Source organism: Lissotriton vulgaris, chromosome 8 (assembly GCF_964263255.1).
Source record: "Lissotriton vulgaris chromosome 8, aLisVul1.2, whole genome shotgun sequence".
In the NCBI taxonomy this organism is placed as follows: Eukaryota; Metazoa; Chordata; class Amphibia; order Caudata; family Salamandridae; genus Lissotriton; species Lissotriton vulgaris.
The window spans coordinates 1,299,938,725-1,299,961,051 of NC_141696.1; the positions used below are offsets into that span (position 1 = coordinate 1,299,938,725).

Consider the following 22,327-nt stretch of genomic DNA (forward strand, 5'->3'; position numbering starts at 1 on the left):
CAGCCCGGGGGGAGCCCGAGGACTCCGACCTGGCTAAGGAGGAGGAGGAGGACCCCCCACGGAAAGCACCTCTACAACGCTGAGATGTTCACTCACACCATTACCGAGGCGCCGCATTTCATCATGTTCTTTGCGCCCTGGACCTGGACATACACGGTGGAAGTGAGAGAGTGCCGGCGCCACTCTCCATGGCTGCACTGAGCCCCTCATACTTCAACCTTATTGGACCCGATTCTTCAAACGTCGCTGATGCTTCCCCTCCTTGCTAGACTTCAGGGCCGAGTTGAGTCACAGCGGAGGTTTGGAAGTTGCACTTCTCTCAGCAACTACACTTGAGCCCATCTTTCTACCATCGCTCTGGTGAGAGGCCCCCTCCTCCTTCCCTTTAAACTTTGTTTTTGACTTTGCTGCCTCCCGTTCTGCGAACAGCTGCCTTGGCGCCTGTGGTCTTTCTTCCCTGACCCCTGGTCTCCGGATCAAACTCCTCTGCCCCAGCTCCTCAAGGACGATGAGGCTGTGACTTTGCTGTGGACAGCCTTTCTCCCCCCGGACTTGCTGGCTATGTCAGCCCTCTTCCTGGACTTTCGGACTTGGACCTTTATGCTCCCCGCCATTTTCTTTTTATGACTCGCTTCTTCTTCTACCTTTCTCCTCAGCCATTTTAGCGATCTCTGACCTCCCCCTCTGTCCCAGCGACCTTTCTTTTGTCTCTCCTGTTGCCTCTGACACACTCCTCGCTGTCTTACTCGTTACTATCTGCTTCCCTCTCTCGTTTGTCCCACTTTCCTGCCCTTCTCTGTCCCTCCCTTGCTGGTGCTGTGACTGTATTCCCCCTCCGACCCCACTTAATGGAACTCTGCTTTTCTCTGCTTTTCTCTATATAGAGATGACTCTAATCACTAGTATATGCAGTAGCCCTTTGTACTCTCTACCACTCCTATATGACCGCAGTAAATACGGCGAGAACTTCACTAATTATTCTACCCAATAAGAATAAAGAAAACATTATAATGCCAACATTCTGTGCGTAAGTTTGTCGCCACTTACATCTTCAAGAGGTGTACCGGCCTGTCAGCCGGCATGACCTCCATGCACCAGCCGTTTTCCGATAATGCGTGGTGCACACGAGCTGTTGAAATCAATTTCGCAACACTTCTGACGCAGATAGCACGTCATCAAGGACTCACGTTGCTTGGCAGCCAATGTATCCGCCAGACACTACAGCAAACAGCACATTTTATTCGGGCTAAGTGTGGCATTGATTGTTTTTCAATGAATAATGACTCTTGCCACCTGGTATATGATTTAAGTGTTTTTCCTTTGGCTAAAATCAACCACAACTCGACTTGCGGTACACAATATTGTTAACCCAGAGGTCTGGACCCAAGCGGTGCTGTGTGTTATCACTGCTGTTCTGTTCACTGTTATAATTGCCCCATCTGAGAAGCCCTCTCTCATAGTGCCCAAACATAAGAAAGGAGATCGAAGTAAACCTGCTAATTATAAATTATCCTCTCTTAGATGCAACCGGTAAACACTTTGAAAACATGAATTTACAATCTAATCATAGAATGGGTGGAACACAACAGCATTTTACATTTCACTCAGATAGGGATGCACAAATGTGTAAAATAAGTCAGGTAAATGTTGTCTACTATCGCTGCTCTAAGCAACATAATCCAGTTTGAAATTTAACATCATTTATTTACCCAAAAGTGTTTGAACAGTGAGAGTTTCTGGTTGGATCTATAAAAACATAATTAGCTCCATAAAGGAACTGCATAATGGTATTTATTATGGAAAAGGTCTGCTTCAGGATCAAGGGGACATTTCACTCCCTTTTGATACCCCATCAGAGGTTAGGCAGGGTAGTATGTTACCCCCTGCTCTCTTCAGCCTCTCTATTTATTTGTAGGCGTACGTCATAGAAAAGGGAGGGTGTAAGCCACATCCTGTGAAGCTTGCTACAGGGCCCCTACCAGAAAACTCGAACCCTCATTTGCTGTTTCTGCCTGTTCTGCTTCTACAAACAATGTGGACAGCTGTCTGAGCCAAATCCATATCAGTATCAGGGCCAGTCCCTGGGCCAGCTGGAATCAGCACAGGAGACCATGGGTCAGGTACTACAAGAGTAGGCCTCAACAAACATTGTGTGAATCTGTTTTTTGTGTGTTTCCAAGCGATACCATAGGCTTGCGATGCCCTAATTTGTACTATCTCCAAGTTACTATTTATGCTGTTGACAACTCAATCGCTGTACAGGTTGCTCTTGGCTTGTTTTCTCTGAAGACCTTTGTATAAGCTAAATTAGTTAATGTCTAGATTTAGAAAGTGTTGGTGTCTAAGATACAGACAGGAGCAAATATAGCAATGCTTATGTTATCAAAATATTCCTGCATTTTAGTGTTTCTCTCTTTTAATATTAGTCACGTTATACAGGTGATGTTCACACTTTTACTAATTGGGCATATGTATTATGCTCAATTTTCTGTATGCTTCAAAATGAAGCAGCAGTAACTAGCATCTGTGACAAAAATATTTTCACATGATTGCATGTAATTTGAACTCAATTTAGAAAGTAGCACTAAGAGACGACAAATGTGTTTTATAATTACTCTATCGAGTGGGAAGTTTATCAAACAGCTAAACCATGTCTGTCCAGGTAGATGAGTCTTGGGAAAACAGGCAGTCCATTCTCCTAATAATGTCCTAGATCACGATTACACTGTTGAAAATAATTAAAGGATCATGCTCGTTGATGTTTTACCCCTTCGATGCTGATGACGAGCTCAGCTCGTCATCAGCCACGGGTGGCGTGTGCGGGTGATGAGCTGAGCTCGTCATGTAACGCGGTTTTGCGAAAACAGCCGTACAGCGCAAAAATGACCGCAGCAGCGATGCGGTTAATCAAGTATAAACAATGCGTTGTGTTGTGTTCATCTTCTACGGGCAAACTACGTAAAATATTCATTAGAGCCTCACAAACCCTGAAAATGGTTTGGCCTGGTAGCAAGGATGCAGTGGACCACATTTATCCAGACTTGTGCAGCTAGAAAATAGACAAAATAGCCTTCCTTATTACATAAAAAAAGGTAAAAGAAATCCAATAGGAATGACATACCGAAAAATTGACATTGATAGGTGGAAATTCATTTTTAGATTACTAATTACTTTTGCGTCATTTCATGAATTTGGACTGAATTTGGCAGCACTGTGGTCTGACCTATTAAGGGTACTTTTGAATGTACATTGGCCAAGATTGGTCAAGAGGGAGGGATAAAACAAAAGTAGCATTTGATGCTGTGGTATGGTATTTGGATATGTAGATTGCGAGTGGTGGAGCTGGAGCCCAAGTACAGGACTTGGTTTTGCAGGTCCGATGTGGCTGGATTAGAAGAGTCAGGACTTTACCTTCCTCTAGAATTTAAGAAGTGATGATCAGGCTCTGATGTGTTGAGGGAGGATGTTCCAGTATTGGGTTGTGGGTTGTAAAAATTTATAGATAGAACTTTCCTGGTGTCAGAGACTGAAAGTTCTACTACTAAACAATTTTGACAACCGATTTCAAGTTGCAAGAGCGAGCCTTTTAACTCTATGGAGAACAAACTAATCAACCCTCCCTTCGCTCTCCCTGCAGTACTCCGTTTTGCTGGTATACTGAACTGACAGTAACCGTCCAAGGAAAAACGGTTCAGGGGATCCCAAGTCTCTTGGAGGGATATTATGTCAAAAGTCTTTAAAAACCTCTCCCAAATTTCATCACCCTTTTTGGCCCTTAAGCCAGCTATATTCCAGCTCAAAATCCTGCAGGATGTAGCTGGTGACCTCTCTATGGGTGCCTGTACCTGGGTATTAGTTAGTCACTCGTTCTCCTCCAGGCCGGAGAGTGGAGAGAAACAGTTTCCTAATGTGCACCCCGTTGTGTTTTGAGTGTCAGTATTAGTATTTGTAGCCCTGAGTAGATTCCCCCCCTTCATGCGCTGGCTGTGAGCAACTATTTGTGTTTATGTGCGGTGCATGTGCTTTTACCACAGGGGCAGCTGAGAGCCATGCCCTATTTTGTGGGGTGGATAAGGACCGTCCCATAAGAGTCGGTCTGCTATATTTCGGGTTTTAAAATTGATTACCACACAATCACCTTCACGCGATTTTCTTTGTCGACTCACCCAACGTACTCTTCTAACCATGATTATACTTGCAGCTATGTCAGTATCCCCACTCGAAAAATTGCTGCACCATGTTTTGGTTCTTTCCATGATCTCTTGGTTGCTTTCAGACCCGTTTTTTTTTTAAGTAGAGGAACCCCTGTTAATACAGCCACTAGGGGGGCAGCTTGCTGCGGGAGATGTAGGTTGAATTTGCATGGCATCACGTCAGGATCCTTACCACAATACTGTTGGCCAATTGGGATAGACTTATGTTGCTTTACTACGTTACTGCTCTCAAGAACAGAGGACCTCACGTCCCTCCCTGGGACCAACCCAGCTCGGGCAGTAGTGACAACAGGTACATGTGCTATATTAGGGTGTGTGATTGGAGTGTCACTTTGCACCGTGTTCCCTTGGTGCGAAGTCTGTGGTCCTGGAGTCTTGTCCAACTGCCCACGGAAGTCTTGGACAAAGCTGTCCAGAGCAGCCCATTTCTTTAACAATCCAGCTACGCACGTATTGAGAACATCGATGATATCCTTATCGATACTTGTCAAAGCCGGTCCTAGGTGCAAATTAATGAGCACTTCAATTTTGGAGCTTAACCTGTTGACCAAATCATCCTCCAGATCCTCCGATATGCTATTAATATGCTTAGTCTTCCTGTTGCACTTCTTAGTTTGCCTGCCCTTACCCGAATGCGTTACTGTGGTCTGTAAATCCTCCTGGGTTTGCAGAGGTCCCTGACTACCTTCATTTGGGGCCGCTGCTAGTGTTGAGGCGTGGCTGGGGTCCAGCTGAGTTTCGAGCTGTTGATCTATGGGCTCGAGTATAACCCCCTCCTCGGGATGGCCTGTTTCTTCGTTTGCCGAAGTCGTTAAGCGCAGTTCTTTTTGAGCGTTTGCAATTTCTTTAGTGATCACCCCCACGGCTGATGTAAGATATGATATAATAGTGTCTGCTTTTCGTGGGATCTTTGTCTTCTTGTTCCCTTGGCCCGCTTGGCCCCCGTTACAAAGTTGTTTACGCTTACCCATTGTAGCTTCTTTGGGGGGTAGCCCGTCCTGTTCCCTGCCATCCCCGGACGGCCACAGGCGGCCCGCCTTCTTCCCGGGCTCAGCCCGGCGTCAGCCGCACGCGTCCAGCAACGCGGGAGGCGCGCCTCGCTCTTATGCGACTCCGGGCGCGGCTGAGTGATGCGGCGGTCAGCGTCCACGAAGCAGGGGACGCTGGGAGATGTAGTTGTGTCCCAATGGCTCTCCACTCTCGGCGGCCGCAATGTCGACAGCGGCGGCGTGGGAAAGCAGAGATGCTTGCGGGACCGGAATGCTGCCACAGCGGTAGGAATGGGTGGCTGTTAGTGCAGCCCCCAGCTGAAGTTGTTTCCCGCTCCGCCGCAGGAGCGCCTCGCTCTTATGCGCCTCCGGGCGCGGCTGAGTGATGCGGCGGTCAGCGTCTACGAAGCAGGGGACGCTGGGAGATGTAGTTGTGTCCCAATGGCTCTCCCCTCTCGGCGGCCGCGATGTCCACAGCGGCGGCGGGGGAGAGCAGAGATACTGGCGGGACCGGAATGCTGCCACAGAGGTAGGAATGGGTGGCTGTTAGTGTTGCCCCCAGCCTTGAGGCCCATAGGAATGCATGGGGAGTCATTCCTTATTTGCGAATAGCAATTTGCTATTCGCAAATAAGGATGCGATTTCAAGGGTGCCAGGGGTGTCCAAAGGACACCCTGTAGCACTCCAGAAATGTAAATGTAGACTGATGTTGCGCAAACACATGTCCAAAGGACATGTGTGTGTGTAACATACAACTTTGAAAAATGCACAAAAGTGCATTTTTCAAAGTTTTCGCTACTCACCACGAAGTCAGACTTCGCGGTAAATAGCGGCCAAAAATAGCGATTTCGCAATTCAAAAATGGTTCATGAATTGCATTTAAGGAATCTCAAATAGAGATTCCTTAAATGCAATTCCTCGCAATTTAGCGGTTTCGCAATTTGCGATTTTTGCATTTGGGATGATGAATCCCAAATGCAAAAATTGCGCTTGCAAAGGGCCAGATTCTCAGAATCTGGCCCTTTGCCAGCCGATTTTACAATGATGAATCTGGCTGTAAGTACTTTGGATCTTGCAGTATTATGCAGTATATGCCTGTAATGACTGTGACCGATGTTTTTGTGTTTGTTCTTGACAAAATTGAAATATAAAATTACAACCAAAAAAAAAAAACATTCTGTGTGTTAGTTTGTCGCCACTTACAACTTCAAGAGGTGTACGGGCCTGTCAGCCGGCATGACCTCCATGCACCAGCCGTTTTCCGATAATGCGTGGTGCACACGAGCTATTGAAATCAATTTCGCAACACTTCTGACGCAGACAGCACGTCATCAAGGACTCGCGTCGCTTGGCAGCCAATGTATTCTTCAGACACTACAGCAAACAGCACATTTTATTCGGGCTAAGTGTGCCATTGATTGTTTTTCAATGAATAATGACTCTTGTCACCTTGTATATGATTTAAGTGTTTTTCCTTGGGCTAAAATCAACCACAACTCGACTTGCGGTACACAATATTGTTAACCCAGATGTCTGGACCCAAGCGGTGCTGTGTGTTATCACTGCTGTTCTGTTCACTGTTATAATTGCCCCATCTGAGAAGCCCTCTCTCATAGTGCCCAAACATAAGAAAGGAGATCGAAGTAAACCTGCTAATTATAAATTATCCTCTCTTAGATGCAACCGGTAAACACTTTGAAAACATGAATTTACAATCTAATCATAGAATGGGTGGAACACAACAGCATTTTACATTTCACTCAGATAGGGATGCACAAATGTGTAAAATAAGTCAGGTAAATGTTGTCTACTATCGCTGCTCTAAGCAACATAATCCAGTTTGAAATTTAACATCATTTATTTACCCAAAAGTGTTTGAACAGTGAGAGTTTCTGGTTGGATCTATAAAAACATAATTAGCTCCATAAAGGAACTGCATAATGGTATTTATTATGGAAAAGGTCTGCTCAGGGTCAAGGGGAGATTTCACTCCCCTTTGATACCCCATCAGAAGTTAGGCAGGGTAGTATGTTAGCCCCTGCTCTCTTCAGCTTCTCTACTTATTGAAGGCGTACGTCATAGAAAGGGGAGGGTGTAAGCCACATCCTGTGAAGCTTGCTACAGTGCCCCTACCAGAAAACTCGAACCCTCATTTGCTGTTTCTGCCTGTTCTGCTTCTACAAAACATGTGGATAGCTGTTTGAGTCAAATCCATATCAGTATCAGGGCCAGTCCCTGGGCCAGCTGAAATAGGCACAGGAGACCATGGGTCAGGTATTACAAGAGTAGGCCACAACAAACATTGTGTGAATCTGTTTTTTGTGTGTTTCCAAGCTATACCATAGGCTTGCGATGCCCTAATTTGTACTATCTCCAAGTTACTATTTATGCTGTTGACAACTCAATCGCTGTACAGGTTGCTCTTGGCTTGTTTTCTCTGAAGACCTTTGTATAAGCTAAATTAGTTAATGTCTAGATTTAGAAAGTGTTGGTGTCTAAGATACAGACAGGAGCAAATATAGCAATGCTTATGTTATCAAAATATTCCTGCATTTTAGTGTTTCTCTGTTTTAATATTAGTCACGTTATACAGGTGATGTTCACACTTTTACTAATTGGGCATATGTATTATGCTCAATTTTCTGTATGCTTCAAAATGAAGCAGCAGTAACTAGCATCTGTGACAAAAATATTTTCACATGATTGCACATAATTTGAACTCAATTTAGAAAGTAGCACTAAGAGACGACACATGTGTTTTATAATTACTCTATCGAGTGGGAAGTTTATCAAACAGCTAAACCATGTCTGTCCAGGTAGATGATTCTTGGGAAAAACAGGCAGTCCATTCTCCTAATAATGTCCTAGATCACAATTTCACTGTTGAAAATAATTAAAGTATCATGCTCGTTGAAGTTTAATCAAGTATACACAATGCCTTGCGTTGTGTTTATCTTCTAAGGGCAAACTACGTAAAATATTCATTAGAGCCTCACAAACCCTGAAAGTGGTTTTGGCCTGGTAGCAAGGATGCAGTGGACTACATTTATCCACAGACTTGTGCAGCTAGAAAATAGGCAAAATAGCCTTCCTTATTACATACAAAAAGTTAAAAGAAATCCATATAAGAATTACATACCGAAAAATTGACATTGATAGGTGGAAATTCATTTTTGAATTACTAATTACTTTTGCGTCTTTTCATGAATTTGGACTAAATTTGGCAGCACTGTGGTCTGACTTATTAAGGGTAATTTTGTATGTACATTGGCCAAGATTGGTCAAGAGGGAGGGGTAAAACAAAAGTAGCATTTGATGCTGTGCTATGGTATTTGGATATGTAGATTGCGAGTGGTGGAGCTGGAGCCCAAGTACAGGCCTTGGTTTTGCAAGTTCGATATGGCTGGATTAGAAGAGTCAGGACTTTGCCTTCCTCTGGAATTTAAGAAGTGATGAGCAGGCTCTGATGTGTTGAGGGAGGTCATTCCAGTATTGGGTTGTGATGTAGGGGAATGAACATCTTCCAGTTGTGCTTTTGTTGATGCTTATGGGGCTGGTGATGGGAGTGAGAGAGATGCTTATCGAAGCTGTCTTGATGGTTGGTGGAAGTGTTGTCGGTGGTAAGGTTCTATGAATGGAGGCGGAATCTGGGGTCTGAAACTGTCGTGTATGTCTGCGATCTTCTGGTGGAAGAATATGGCGAGGGAGTTGCAGAGGTCTTGTGACGGTGTGATGTCGTTGTTGCTGGCGCTGGGGTTGGAGAGCTCTTGATGCTGTGGGTGTTCTTGTCTAATCGTTCTTTGAATTATGTCCTTTTGGTGGTGCGGATCAGCTGGTGGTGTTCGCAGGTGGCGTTTTTGAGGGCTGTCATGTTTTCTGAGGTCCGATCGTGACGCCAGTTTTTTTCGAGGGTCCGGCAGGATTTCTTTGATTCTTTGAGGGCGTCTGTGAACCATGATGTTTTCCTATTGCTAGTCTTGCCTGGGGGGTTCTTCAGAGGGACAAGGTCATTGGCGCAGTTGGTGATCCATTGTGCGAGGTTGTGGGCTGTGACGTTGGGGTCAGCGATAACATAGGTGAATGGGGACTCCCTGTGATACTTTAAGGTCTAGAGGAGGGAGTGACAGTCTATAACAAACAAAGAGGGGAACCTCTATACTGACCTATATTTCTTTACATCTGAGCATTACAGTCTCTACAAGGTTACAATTATGATGCTGCATAAGAACAAGAGATAATTCATTAAGACATGGAATGTATATTTGATTTCTTTCATTTATTTTATATCTTTTGCATAACAAATTATTTTTTTCTTCATTTTCTAGTGATCATTTTATCAAAGTTACAAAACAGAGACATGGTAACATATGTATATATAATTAAAAATTGCATGGTTGGATCATGTATAAACACAAACCCCTAAGCAATACACATAAAATAACTTTCACTCATACCTTCATTCATACAAATTCAAACTTTCATACCCATTATTCTAACACTACTGACAATAACACAAAACAGTGGAAAAAAGTGAACAACATGTATCGTGTCCTTCGATAGACTCCTCAGAATATGGCTAGACCCCGTTATCTTATTTCTTCCTTTTTGTTTTGAGGGTTAGCAGTTTTTAGTGCTCCTTTCCTTTCCTTCTCCAGATTTGGATTTCTGATTTAAACTGAGGATGTCTGATGCGTACGGCCTACGTACGTTTCGGTGATGTGCTTAGTTTGCTTCACCTTCTTCAGGGCCAACATGTAAATGGACAACAGACAGGTGCATACATACAGTTAAAACCAGGGGGTTTTCGTTATCTGCAATGAGAACATATATACCATGATTAAATTATGAGCATCCTGAATTCAGATAAATGTTTCAAAGGTTTAATAAAACTGTTTTGTGCTATGGTCCAACCTGTGACCAGATCAAAGTTAAAAATTAGTCGGATGTGGTAGGAATACTGAATAGTTTAGTACCTTGTTACCCAAGCTGAAAAGGAAAGTTGTGTGATAAAGTAGTTTAGTAAAGCCTTATACCTCCCAAAAGAATAAGAAAGCAGATTAGGTGACACCTGGTGTGTGGACACATGCATGACAAGTATGTGTCATCTACAACTAGGTTGAGGAGTTACTTATATCACCTGTGTCTGCGTTGACACTATTAGGACCCTTTTAGGAAAATAGATTTTATGGACAGTCGTGTCTCTGTGAGGGTAGCTTCCTGTAGATAGGGATACAAAAATGAAGCCTCTTAATTTTCTATGCTATTTTTTAGAGACGTTTCTTTATATAAGTTTGTTTGTGGCTGCATATTACCGAAGAGTTTTGGATCCTCCAGATGTATCTGCGGTTAGGATTAAAGGCTATAATGTGAGTTCTCTGGGCCTATGTTATCGGTCATTATTTCTTTGGGACCTAAAACAAAGCAAAACAACGCGGGTCACAGATTTGTAATGGATACCAATGTGTGTTCATAGTTTGGGAGATGACAAGAATAAGAAACGCCTCGGCATATGACCTATCGGGCATATATGTCTTATTTGTGGGGGTAACACAGTGTTTTCTGTGTTCATAATTTTTGTGTTGCTGATCTTTCGGGCTCTGAGTGGTAGCTAAACTCTGTCTCTTTTTACTGTCCTGTACTAAGGTGCGTTCTGCTATTCATATTGACTACGAGGCGCAAGATATGAACAGTGAGATATTAACTTCTAGCAGACTGATGTTATGTTAAATGATGACCCTCTGTGTGCAGTATTTAGTTGTGTTAATATTCTTAACTGTGTACTGCCCGTCCTCGAATTTGCCATTAGTACTAGTTGCAGTGTGATTGCTTCTGCTTGTGACAGAAATGATATCTGTTCACTTTTATATAGGAATGCTACACTGTAAACTTAATGATTAAAATTTCTGCGCCGAGATGAGATGGGGGCTCTCACTGTCTGATTGAAAGTGCTTACTCGGGAGGGCTGCAGTCTGGTAGTTTTCTAATTTTTGGCTCGCTATGATTGTATAAACAAATTCCAATGCATTAATTCCAACCCTTAGACATAGCAGAGCAAGGGGAGTTCGAGCCTATAAGGAGAAAGTGCTGCACGGAAAACATTTTCCTAAGCACTGAGAAATCTTTCGCATCCTCGGGCGCTATTGTGTGCTGATACTGCGTGTTTATCCTAATGTGTGCATATTGTGATATTACTGTGATAGTGGCTCTTACTGTCTGTAAGGACGTGCCAACTGCGGATAAGGAGTGTTAAATAATACACTAGTTGGCCATCTGTTACGTTTGCAAGGTAAATAGCAAGTGCGCTGGCTGCAACTTTCAATTAAAACCGAGCGTCTGGGAATTGAAACTATTAAGGGAGGCATGCAGTGAGGGAAGAGAGTTATGTAATATTCCTGGGATTAGTGATTTCCCTGACTGCGAGGACGTACTTACTACGGACAAAGAGTATTAGGTCATTCCCTAGCTGGCAGCCCACTACATTTATCAGATGAAGAGCAAGTGCGCTGGCTGCAACTTTTACTATCGGCCCAACATTGAGGGATTTAAACCAATAAAGGGAACATGCCGTAAAGAGTGCTTACCTATATGCAGAGAAATCTACTTGCATCCATGGGCGCCTCCGGCCGATGTCACTGCCACTGACATTCGGCCGTAGTGAGTGTAACGCTTATATAGCGCTCTCAATGGGGAATTGGTAACAGCTGCGGCATAACCCGCGATAACGTTAAACCTGTTCTTGAGATGACGATAGAAAGGGGACTCAGCCAGAGCAAACCGAAAGTGCAGTGGTGAGCACAAAGAAAGGACTGAGATGTGACTATGTTGAGAGACTACAACATGGCGCTCGTTGCCAATAATGCCTCGGTCTGCTCTAGTTATACGTGCTGTTGTGGGTACTGTGTATAACTTTAATGGTGATGTAACCTTGTGTGTTTGTATAGTTTTAGTATCCACTTAGTGGTGTAATAGGGCTGAATTCCTGCAAAAGGCTCTGTAATTATTTTCCTGTGGGAGAGTTCTGCTGCTCTTGCTCCCAAAGTGAGGAGGCACGGGTTGTTTAACACTGTATTGTGCCTTCTTGGTGGCATTTAATGCCTATTGTCATTTAGTTTTGCTATATGGCCACTAGTTATAAGGTTACCAGGGAGTGATCCCGTGATGTAAAGCCCACATCGCCAAGAAAAGATGTGTTGTCTTCCTATGTCAGTTTAGAGCAGTCCTGGAGACAGCGGGTTTATGATAAGGGTGTTCTAGTAATAGATGTCATTATATCTATGTATATAAATCAAAGGATAATTGGGATATCTGTGCACTGATGTGGGAATTTGATATGGGGCTGGTCCTGTGTGTGTTAACTATTCAGTAATAATCCAGCAGATTTCTTCATTGTGGCCATGGCGTACTGTATCTAGATGGTATATCCAGAAAGTTTCTCGTTTTTTCCGAAACTTTGTCATGTCCGTACCTGGAGTGTACTGTATATGTTCAAGAATAAGCCAGCGCATGTCATTTTCTGAGTGGTCATATTGAATATAATGTGCTACCATGGGTGCATTAGTTTTTCTAGTTCTGACCGCTGACTTGTGTTCCGAGAATCTAACTCGGAATGCTCTAGCTGTTTCTCCAATGTAGCCTAAACCACATGGGCAAACAATGAGATAGATTACATTGGAGGTTTTACAATTTGTCATTTCTTTGAATTGACCAGTTCTGTTTCTGTAAGACCATGAGTTGCCAGGGATGACCTGATCACAGGCATGACAGGTTCCACATTTATGGTTCCCTTTTGGTAATGGCTTGCCATCTATGGTACTTTGACGTATTCTATCTTTTGGTTTGGCCCTGCTGTGGACTAGCTTGTCTCTGAGGTTAGGATTCCTCCTAAACGCAATCAGAGGTTTTTTCAGCTCTGTCGAGTGGTCATAGGTATTTAGAATCTTCCAATTTTTATTTATAATCTGTCTTATTTTGTTGTTAAGAGTGGTGTGATTAAGGACACAAACCAGATTAGAGTTAGGGGCTTTGGCACTTTGGTTAAGGAGGGCATCCCTATTATAATACTTCGCTCTTTTAAGTGATTGGCGAACTAATCTTCTGGGGTAGCCTCGCTCCAATAGGCGGTCTTGCAGTTTGATGGCATGTGTCATAAAGTCTTTGTTGTTTGTGCAGTTTCTCTTTATCCTTAGAAATTCTCCAAAGGGGATGGAGTCTTTTTGACACGGAGGATGATAACTGCCGTGTTCTAAGATGGTATTTTTCGCTGTTGGTTTGCGATATAAGCTGACTGTAATTTCTCCTTCTTTATTTTGAATCCATATGTCCAAAAATTCAACTTGTTTGGTTGAAGAATTACAGGTGAATTTCAGATGTGGGTCTGCTAGGTTGAGCCACTCCATAAATTCCTTTAGCACTTCCTCGGTTCCTGTCCATATAAAGAATATGTCGTCTATAAAACGATGCCACCTCGTAACATTTTCATAGAAGGGGGCTACTTCATTGAATATGTTTTTTAATTCAAATTCACCCATGTAGATGTTAGCAATGCTAGGGGCGCAAGAGGCCCCCATACTGACTCCCTTGATCTGTTGGTATAGATTCTCTCCAAACTCAAAAAAGTTGTTGTGGAGAACAATATCCAAGCATTCCATGATGAAGGTGTCTGGTCTCTGTCCCGGTGTCCTAGCAAGGAGCGCTGCCACCGCTTCCATTGCTAGGTCCTGGGGGATATTGGTATAGAGAGATTCTATATCGCATGTAACTAAGAATTGTGTATTTTCATTGAATGGGACATGCTCTAGAATGGTGATAATATGACCTGTGTCTTTTATATAGGAGTCATATATGGTAGTAAGAGGGCATAGGAACGTGTCTAAGTATTTGGAGAGAGGCTCTGTATTGGAATTTATGGAGGCTACTATGGGTCTGAGTGGAGGGTCTAAGACATTTTTGTGTGTCTTGGGGACACCATAGATCGCTGGAGTAACTGCATTGGTTTTTATCAGAAAATCACTTTCTTTATGGCAAATGAAGCCATCTTCGAATGCTTTGTTGACTGTCTGTTCTATTTGTTTAGTCAACTCTGATATTGCTCGTCTGTTGATTTTCTTGTAATGTTCTTCAAGATTGAGCATTTTTTGGATTTTATCAGTGTAATTTTCGGTATCCATAACTACTATGCCTCCTGCTTTATCACTCGGTTTAATAGTGATACCTGTGTTTGCTTGCAGGCGTTTAAGAGCTTCTCTTTCTGATATGCTCAGATTTTGTTGTGGTTTAGGGATGTATTTCAAGGTTCTTTCCAACTCTTTTAGCACATTTTTTTCGAAAATCCCTACTTCTGGGCCTAGCATGTCAAGTGTTGGCGTGAAAGTGGATGGCGGTTTGCATCCAGATGTGTTTGCCCCTTCTTCACTCACCATTATCCCGTCAAAGAATTTTTTAAGCCTCACCTTACGAAAGAAGGAAAATATATCTTGATTGATTTTGTACCTATTCGCAAACGCACTGGGAACGAAGGAGAGTCCTTTACTAAGGACTCGCACTTCTTCTGATGATAATTTGTGCTTGGACAAATTGAATATTGGAATGGCAGGTGTGTTATCTAGTTTTATTGTTTCCAATATTGTTGTCTTCTGGTTTGGACATAAGGCTGAGGATGTGGAGGGTTCGATTGTTGGTAATGGTTCGTGTTCGTCCCTGGGTAACGAGGTCTGTGCATACCTCGTCCTCTCCCTAAAAAAGACGATCGTCTAGGGCCTCTGTTGAATCTACCTGTTGGTTGCCCTCTTTGGTTGTTCTCATGGTAACCATAATCTAGCTCTTCTGCTTCTAGTCCTTCTGGGTCTGATTCAGAAGAGTTTGTTTCAGAGAAGTTTTGGATTCTTACTCTTTTGTTGTATCTCTGATTATGGGGCCCTTGATTATATGTTCTGACTCCTGATGGTATCTGGTCATGGGGGCCTGTCTGATAGAAATCTGGTCTTAAGTAAGGATAGATTTTTTCACGTGCAAACCATCTGACATCCTTTTTCAGTTTGTCCATTTTTTTCTTTATGAGATAGGTGTCAAATTCCTCTATTTCTTCATTGATCTCTTGTAGTGTTTTTTTCGCTTCTTCTACAGCTGGGACAGTTGTTAATTTCTCCTCTAGTTCTGCTATTTCTTTGTTTAATACAGCTAGCATCTCTCGGACTGTGTCTATGATTAATAGCATCCAGTCTCGCGAGCATCTGTTAGCTATAAGTGACCAGCGTTCTAGGAATTTGCGCACTTCTATAAACAAGGCCGGTATATTCCTTACTCTGAGACCTGTGGGGATTACTCCTGCTTTAAGGTACTCACACATGAAAAATGCATGAGATTCCATGCGTTTAGCTTTCTTTTTGAGATTAAGTAATTTTAGCCATTCACTATTGGAGTTAGGTAGGGAGTTAGGCCAGATTACAGGAAATAACACAGCAAGTACTAACTCCCTACCTAACTCCAATAGTGAATGGCTAAAATTACTTAATCTCAAAAAGAAAGCTAAACGCATGGAATCTCATGCATTTTTCATGTGTGAGTACCTTAAAGCAGGAGTAATCCCCACAGGTCTCAGAGTAAGGAATATACCGGCCTTGTTTATAGAAGTGCGCAAATTCCTAGAACGCTGGTCACTTATAGCTAACAGATGCTCGCGAGACTGGATGCTATTAATCATAGACACAGTCCGAGAGATGCTAGCTGTATTAAACAAAGAAATAGCAGAACTAGAGGAGAAATTAACAACTGTCCCAGCTGTAGAAGAAGCGAAAAAAACACTACAAGAGATCAATGAAGAAATAGAGGAATTTGACACCTATCTCATAAAGAAAAAAATGGACAAACTGAAAAAGGATGTCAGATGGTTTGCACGTGAAAAAATCTATCCTTACTTAAGACCAGATTTCTATCAGACAGGCCCCCATGACCAGATACCATCAGGAGTCAGAACATATAATCAAGGGCCCCATAATCAGAGATACAACAAAAGAGTAAGAATCCAAAACTTCTCTGAAACAAACTCTTCTGAATCAGACCCAGAAGGACTAGAAGCAGAAGAGCTAGATTATGGTTACCATGAGAACAACCAAAGAGGGCAACCAACAGGTAGATTCAACAGAGGCCCTAGACGATCGTCTTTTTTAGGGAGAGGACGAGGTATGCACAGACCTCGTTACCCAGGGACGAACACGAACCATTACCAACAATCGAACCCTCCACATCCTCAGCCTTATGTCCAAACCAGAAGACAACAATATTGGAAACAATAAAACTAGATAACACACCTGCCATTCCAATATTCAATTTGTCCAAGCACAAATTATCATCAGAAGAAGTGCGAGTCCTTAGTAAAGGACTCTCCTTCGTTCCCAGTGCGTTTGCGAATAGGTACAAAATCAATCAAGATATATTTTCCTTCTTTCGTAAGGTGAGGCTTAAAAAATTCTTTGACGGGATAATGGTGAGTGAAGAAGAGGCAAACACATCTGGATGCAAACCGCCATCCACTTTCACGCCAACACTTGACATGCTAGGCCCAGAAGTAGGGATTTTCGAAAAAAATGTGCTAAAAGAGTTGGAAAGAACCTTGTAATACATCCCTAAACCACAACAAAATCTGAGCATATCAGAAAGAGAAGCTCTTAAACGCCTGCAAGCAAACACAGGTATCACTATTAAACCGAGTGATAAAGCAGGAGGCATAGTAGTTATGGATACCGAAAATTACACTGATAAAATCCAAAAAATGCTCAATGTTGAAGAACATTACAAGAAAATCAACAGACGAGCAATATCAGAGTTGACTAAACAAATAGAACAGACAGTCAACAAAGCATTCGAAGATGGCTTCATTTGCCATAAAGAAAGTGATTTTCTGATAAAAACCAATGCAGTTACTCCAGCGATCTATGGTGTCCCCAAGACACACAAAAATGTCTTAGACCCTCCACTCAGACCCATAGTAGCCTCCATAAATTCCAATACAGAGCCTCTCTCCAAATACTTAGACACGTTCCTATGCCCTCTTACTACCATATATGACTCCTATATAAAAGACACAGGTCATATTATCACCATTCTAGAGCATGTCCCATTCAATGAAAATACACAATTCTTAGTTACATGCGATATAGAATCTCTCTATACCAATATCCCCCAGGACCTAGCAATGGAAGCGGTGGCAGCGCTCCTTGCTAGGACACCGGGACAGAGACCAGACACCTTCATCATGGAATGCTTGGATATTGTTCTCCACAACAACTTTTTTGAGTTTGGAGAGAATCTATACCAACAGATCAAGGGAGTCAGTATGGGGGCCTCTTGCGCCCCTAGCATTGCTAACATCTACATGGGTGAATTTGAATTAAAAAACATATTCAATGAAGTAGCCCCCTTCTATGAAAATGTTACGAGGTGGCATCGTTTTATAGACGACATATTCTTTATATGGACAGGAACCGAGGAAGTGCTAAAGGAATTTATGGAGTGGCTCAACCTAGCAGACCCACATCTGAAATTCACCTGTAATTCTTCAACCAAACAAGTTGAATTTTTGGACATATGGATTCAAAATAAAGAAGGAGAAATTACAGTCAGCTTATATCGCAAACCAACAGCGAAAAATACCATCTTAGAACACGGCAGTTATCATCCTCCGTGTCAAAAAGACTCCATCCCCTTTGGAGAATTTCTAAGGATAAAGAGAAACTGCACAAACAACAAAGACTTTATGACACATGCCATCAAACTGCAAGACCGCCTATTGGAGCGAGGCTACCCCAGAAGATTAGTTCGCCAATCACTTAAAAGAGCGAAGTATTATAATAGGGATGCCCTCCTTAACCAAAGTGCCAAAGCCCCTAACTCTAATCTGGTTTGTGTCCTTAATCACACCACTCTTAACAACAAAATAAGACAGATTATAAATAAAAATTGGAAGATTCTAAATACCTATGACCACTCGACAGAGCTGAAAAAACCTCTGATTGCGTTTAGGAGGAATCCTAACCTCAGAGACAAGCTAGTCCACAGCAGGGCCAAACCAAAAGATAGAATACGTCAAAGTACCATAGATGGCAAGCCATTACCAAAAGGGAACCATAAATGTGGAACCTGTCATGCCTGTGATCAGGTCATCCCTGGCAACTCATGGTCTTACAGAAACAGAACTGGTCAATTCAAAGAAATGACAAATTGTAAAACCTCCAATGTAATCTATCTCATTGTTTGCCCATGTGGTTTAGGCTACATTGGAGAAACAGCTAGAGCATTCCGAGTTAGATTCTCGGAACACAAGTCAGCGGTCAGAACTAGAAAAACTAATGCACCCATGGTAGCACATTATATTCAATATGACCACTCAGAAAAACATGCGCTGGCTTATTCTTGAACATATACAGTACACTCCAGGTACGGACATGACAAAGTTTCGGAAAAAACGAGAAACTTTCTGGATATACCATCTAGATACAGTACGCCATGGCCACAATGAAGAAATCTGCTGGATTATTACTGAATAGTTAACACACACAGGACCAGCCCCATATCAAATTCCCACATCAGTGCACAGATATCCCAATTATCCTTTGATTTATATACATAGATATAATGACATCTATTACTAGAACACCCTTATCATAAACCCGCTGTCTCCAGGACTGCTCTAAACTGACATAGGAAGACAACACATCTTTTCTTGGCGATGTGGGCTTTACATCACGGGATCACTCCCTGGTAACCTTATAACTAGTGGCCATATAGCAAAACTAAATGACAATAGGCATTAAATGCCACCAAGAAGGCACAATACAGTGTTAAACAACCCGTGCCTCCTCACTTTGGGAGCAAGAGCAGCAGAACTCTCCCACAGGAAAATAATTACAGAGCCTTTTGCAGGAATTCAGCCCTATTACACCACTAAGTGGATACTAAAACTATACAAACACACAAGGTTACATCACCATTAAAGTTATACACAGTACCCACAACAGCACGTATAACTAGAGCAGACCGAGGCATTATTGGCAACGAGCGCCATGTTGTAGTCTCTCAACATAGTCACATCTCAGTCCTTTCTTTGTGCTCACCACTGCACTTTCGGTTTGCACTGGCTGAGTCCCCTTTCTATCGTCATCTCAAGAACAGGTTTAACGTTATCGCGGGTTATGCCGCAGCTGTTACCAATTCCCCATTGAGAGCGCTATATAAGCGTTACACTCACTACGGCCGAATGTCAGTGGCAGTGACATCGGCCGGAGGCGCCCATGGATGCAAGTAGATTTCTCTGCATATAGGTAAGCACTCTTTACGGCATGTTCCCTTTATTGGTTTAAATCCCTCAATGTTGGGCCGATAGTAAAAGTTGCAGCCAGCGCACTTGCTCTTCATCTGATAAATGTAGTGGGCTGCCAGCTAGGGAATGACCTAATACTCTTTGTCCGTAGTAAGTACGTCCTCGCAGTCAGGGAAATCACTAATCCCAGGAATATTACATAACTCTCTTCCCTCACTGCATGCCTCCCTTAATAGTTTCAATTCCCAGACGCTCGGTTTTAATTGAAAGTTGCAGCCAGCGCACTTGCTATTTACCTTGCAAACGTAACAGATGGCCAACTAGTGTATTATTTAACACTCCTTATCCGCAGTTGGCACGTCCTTACAGACAGTAAGAGCCACTATCACAGTAATATCACAATATGCACACATTAGGATAAACACGCAGTATCAGCACACAATAGCGCCCGAGGATGCGAAAGATTTCTCAGTGCTTAGGAAAATGTTTTCCGTGCAGCACTTTCTCCTTATAGGCTCGAACTCCCCTTGCTCTGCTATGTCTAAGGGTTGGAATTAATGCATTGGAATTTGTTTATACAATCATAGCGAGCCAAAAATTAGAAAACTACCAGACTGCAGCCCTCCCGAGTAAGCACTTTCAATCAGACAGTGAGAGCCCCCATCTCATCTCGGCGCAGAAATTTTAATCATTAAGTTTACAGTGTAGCATTCCTATATAAAAGTGAACAGATATCATTTCTGTCACAAGCAGAAGCAATCACACTGCAACTAGTACTAATGGCAAATTCGAGGACAGGCAGTACACAGTTAAGAATATTAACACAACTAAATACTGCACACAGAGGGTCATCATTTAACATAACATCAGTCTGCTAGAAGTTAATATCTCACTGTTCATATCTTGCGCCTCGTAGTCAATATGAATAGCAGAACGCACCTTAGTACAGGACAGTAAAAAGAGACAGAGTTTAGCTACCACTCAGAGCCCGAAAGATCAGCAACACAAAAATTATGAACACAGAAAACACTGTGTTACCCCCACAAATAAGACATATATGCCCGATAGGTCATATGCCGAGGCGTTTCTTATTCTTGTCATCTCCCAAACTATGAACACACATTGGTATCCATTACAAATCTGTGACCCGCGTTGTTTTGCTTTGTTTTAGGTCCCAAAGAAATAATGACCGATAACATAGGCCCAGAGAACTCACATTATAGCCTTTAATCCTAACCGCAGATACATCTGGAGGATCCAAAACTCTTCGGTAATATGCAGCCACAAACAAACTTATATAAAGAAACGTCTCTAAAAAATAGCATAGAAAATTAAGAGGCTTCATTTTTGTATCCCTATCTACAGGAAGCTACCCTCACAGAGACACGACTGTCCATAAAATCTATTTTCCTAAAAGGGTCCTAATAGTGTCAACGCAGACACAGGTGATATAAGTAACTCCTCAACCTAGTTGTAGATGACACATACTTGTCATGCATGTGTCCACACACCAGGTGTCACCTAATCTGCTTTCTTATTCTTTTGGGAGGTATAAGGCTTTACTAAACTACTTTATCACACAACTTTCCTTTTCAGCTTGGGTAACAAGGTACTAAACTATTCAGTATTCCTACCACATCCGACTAATTTTTAACTTTGATCTGGTCACAGGTTGGACCATAGCACAAAACAGTTTTATTAAACCTTTGAAACATTTATCTGAATTCAGGATGCTCATAATTTAATCATGGTATATATGTTCTCATTGCAGATAACGAAAACCCCCTGGTTTTAACTGTATGTATGCACCTGTCTGTTGTCCATTTACATGTTGGCCCTGAAGAAGGTGAAGCAAACTAAGCACATCACCGAAACGTACGTAGGCCGTACGCATCAGACATCCTCAGTTTAAATCAGAAATCCAAATCTGGAGAAGGAAAGAAAAGGAGCACTAAAAACTGCTAACCCTCAAAACAAAAAGGAAGAAATAAGATAACGGGGTCTAGCCATATTCTGAGGAGTCTATCGAAGGACACGATACATGTTGTTCACTTTTTTCCACTGTTTTGTGTTATTGTCAGTAGTGTTAGAATAATGGGTATGAAAGTTTGAATTTGTATGAATGAAGGTATGAGTGAAAGTTATTTTATGTGTATTGCTTAGGGGTTTGTGTTTAGACATGATCCAACCATGCAATTTTTAATTATATATACATATGTTACCATGTCTCTGTTTTGTAACTTTGATAAAATGATCACTAGAAAATGAAGAAAAAAATAATTTGTTATGCAAAAGATATAAAATAAATGAAAGAAATCAAATATACATTCCATGTCTTAATGAATTATCTCTTGTTCTTATGCAGCATCATAATTGTAACCGTGTAGAGACTGTAATGCTCAGATGTAAAGAAATATAGGTCAGTATAGAGGTTCCCCTCATTGTTGGGGTCAGCGATGTCGTCTGGCGGGTTCTGGCTCAGTGATGAGAGGAGTTGGTCTGTGGTAATTTTGCTCCAGCATCTGCGCGGGATTTGTTGCGTGCGGTGGTGGGATGTATTCTTTTTGAAGATGAAGTGGATGCATCTGTGGTCGGTCCAGTGTAGTTCTGTGAAGTGGCTGAAGGAGACGTAGTTGCTGGCGGAGAAGATGGGTCGAGTGTGTGGCCGGCGAGGTGGGGGTGTGTGTCCACTAGTTGCTTGAGTCCGAGGTTTGCCAGGTTGTCGAGCAGGGTGGTGGTGTTGTTGTCGTTGTTTTCCTCCAGGTGAAAGTTCAGGTCCCCTAGTAGGATGTATTCTGGTGAGGCTATGG

At 42.5% G+C, this 22,327-nt stretch overlaps 2 long non-coding RNA genes across 2 annotated transcripts; one reads left to right on the plus strand and one right to left on the minus strand.

Annotated features, from left to right (window-relative positions):
* Positions 1–9,628: 9,628 nt before the first annotated feature.
* LOC147698644 (uncharacterized) lies at positions 9,629–11,846 on the minus strand. The gene is made up of 4 exons (XR_015299216.1): positions 11,785–11,846; positions 10,516–10,614; positions 10,341–10,420; positions 9,629–10,014 (listed from the first exon to the last, which is right to left on the minus strand). It is a non-coding gene; the product is annotated as an uncharacterized LOC147698644 (long non-coding RNA).
* Positions 11,847–19,456: 7,610 nt separating this feature from the next.
* LOC147698645 (uncharacterized) lies at positions 19,457–21,733 on the plus strand. The gene is made up of 4 exons (XR_015299217.1): positions 19,457–19,518; positions 20,689–20,787; positions 20,883–20,962; positions 21,289–21,733. It is a non-coding gene; the product is annotated as an uncharacterized LOC147698645 (long non-coding RNA).
* Positions 21,734–22,327: the final 594 nt, after the last annotated feature.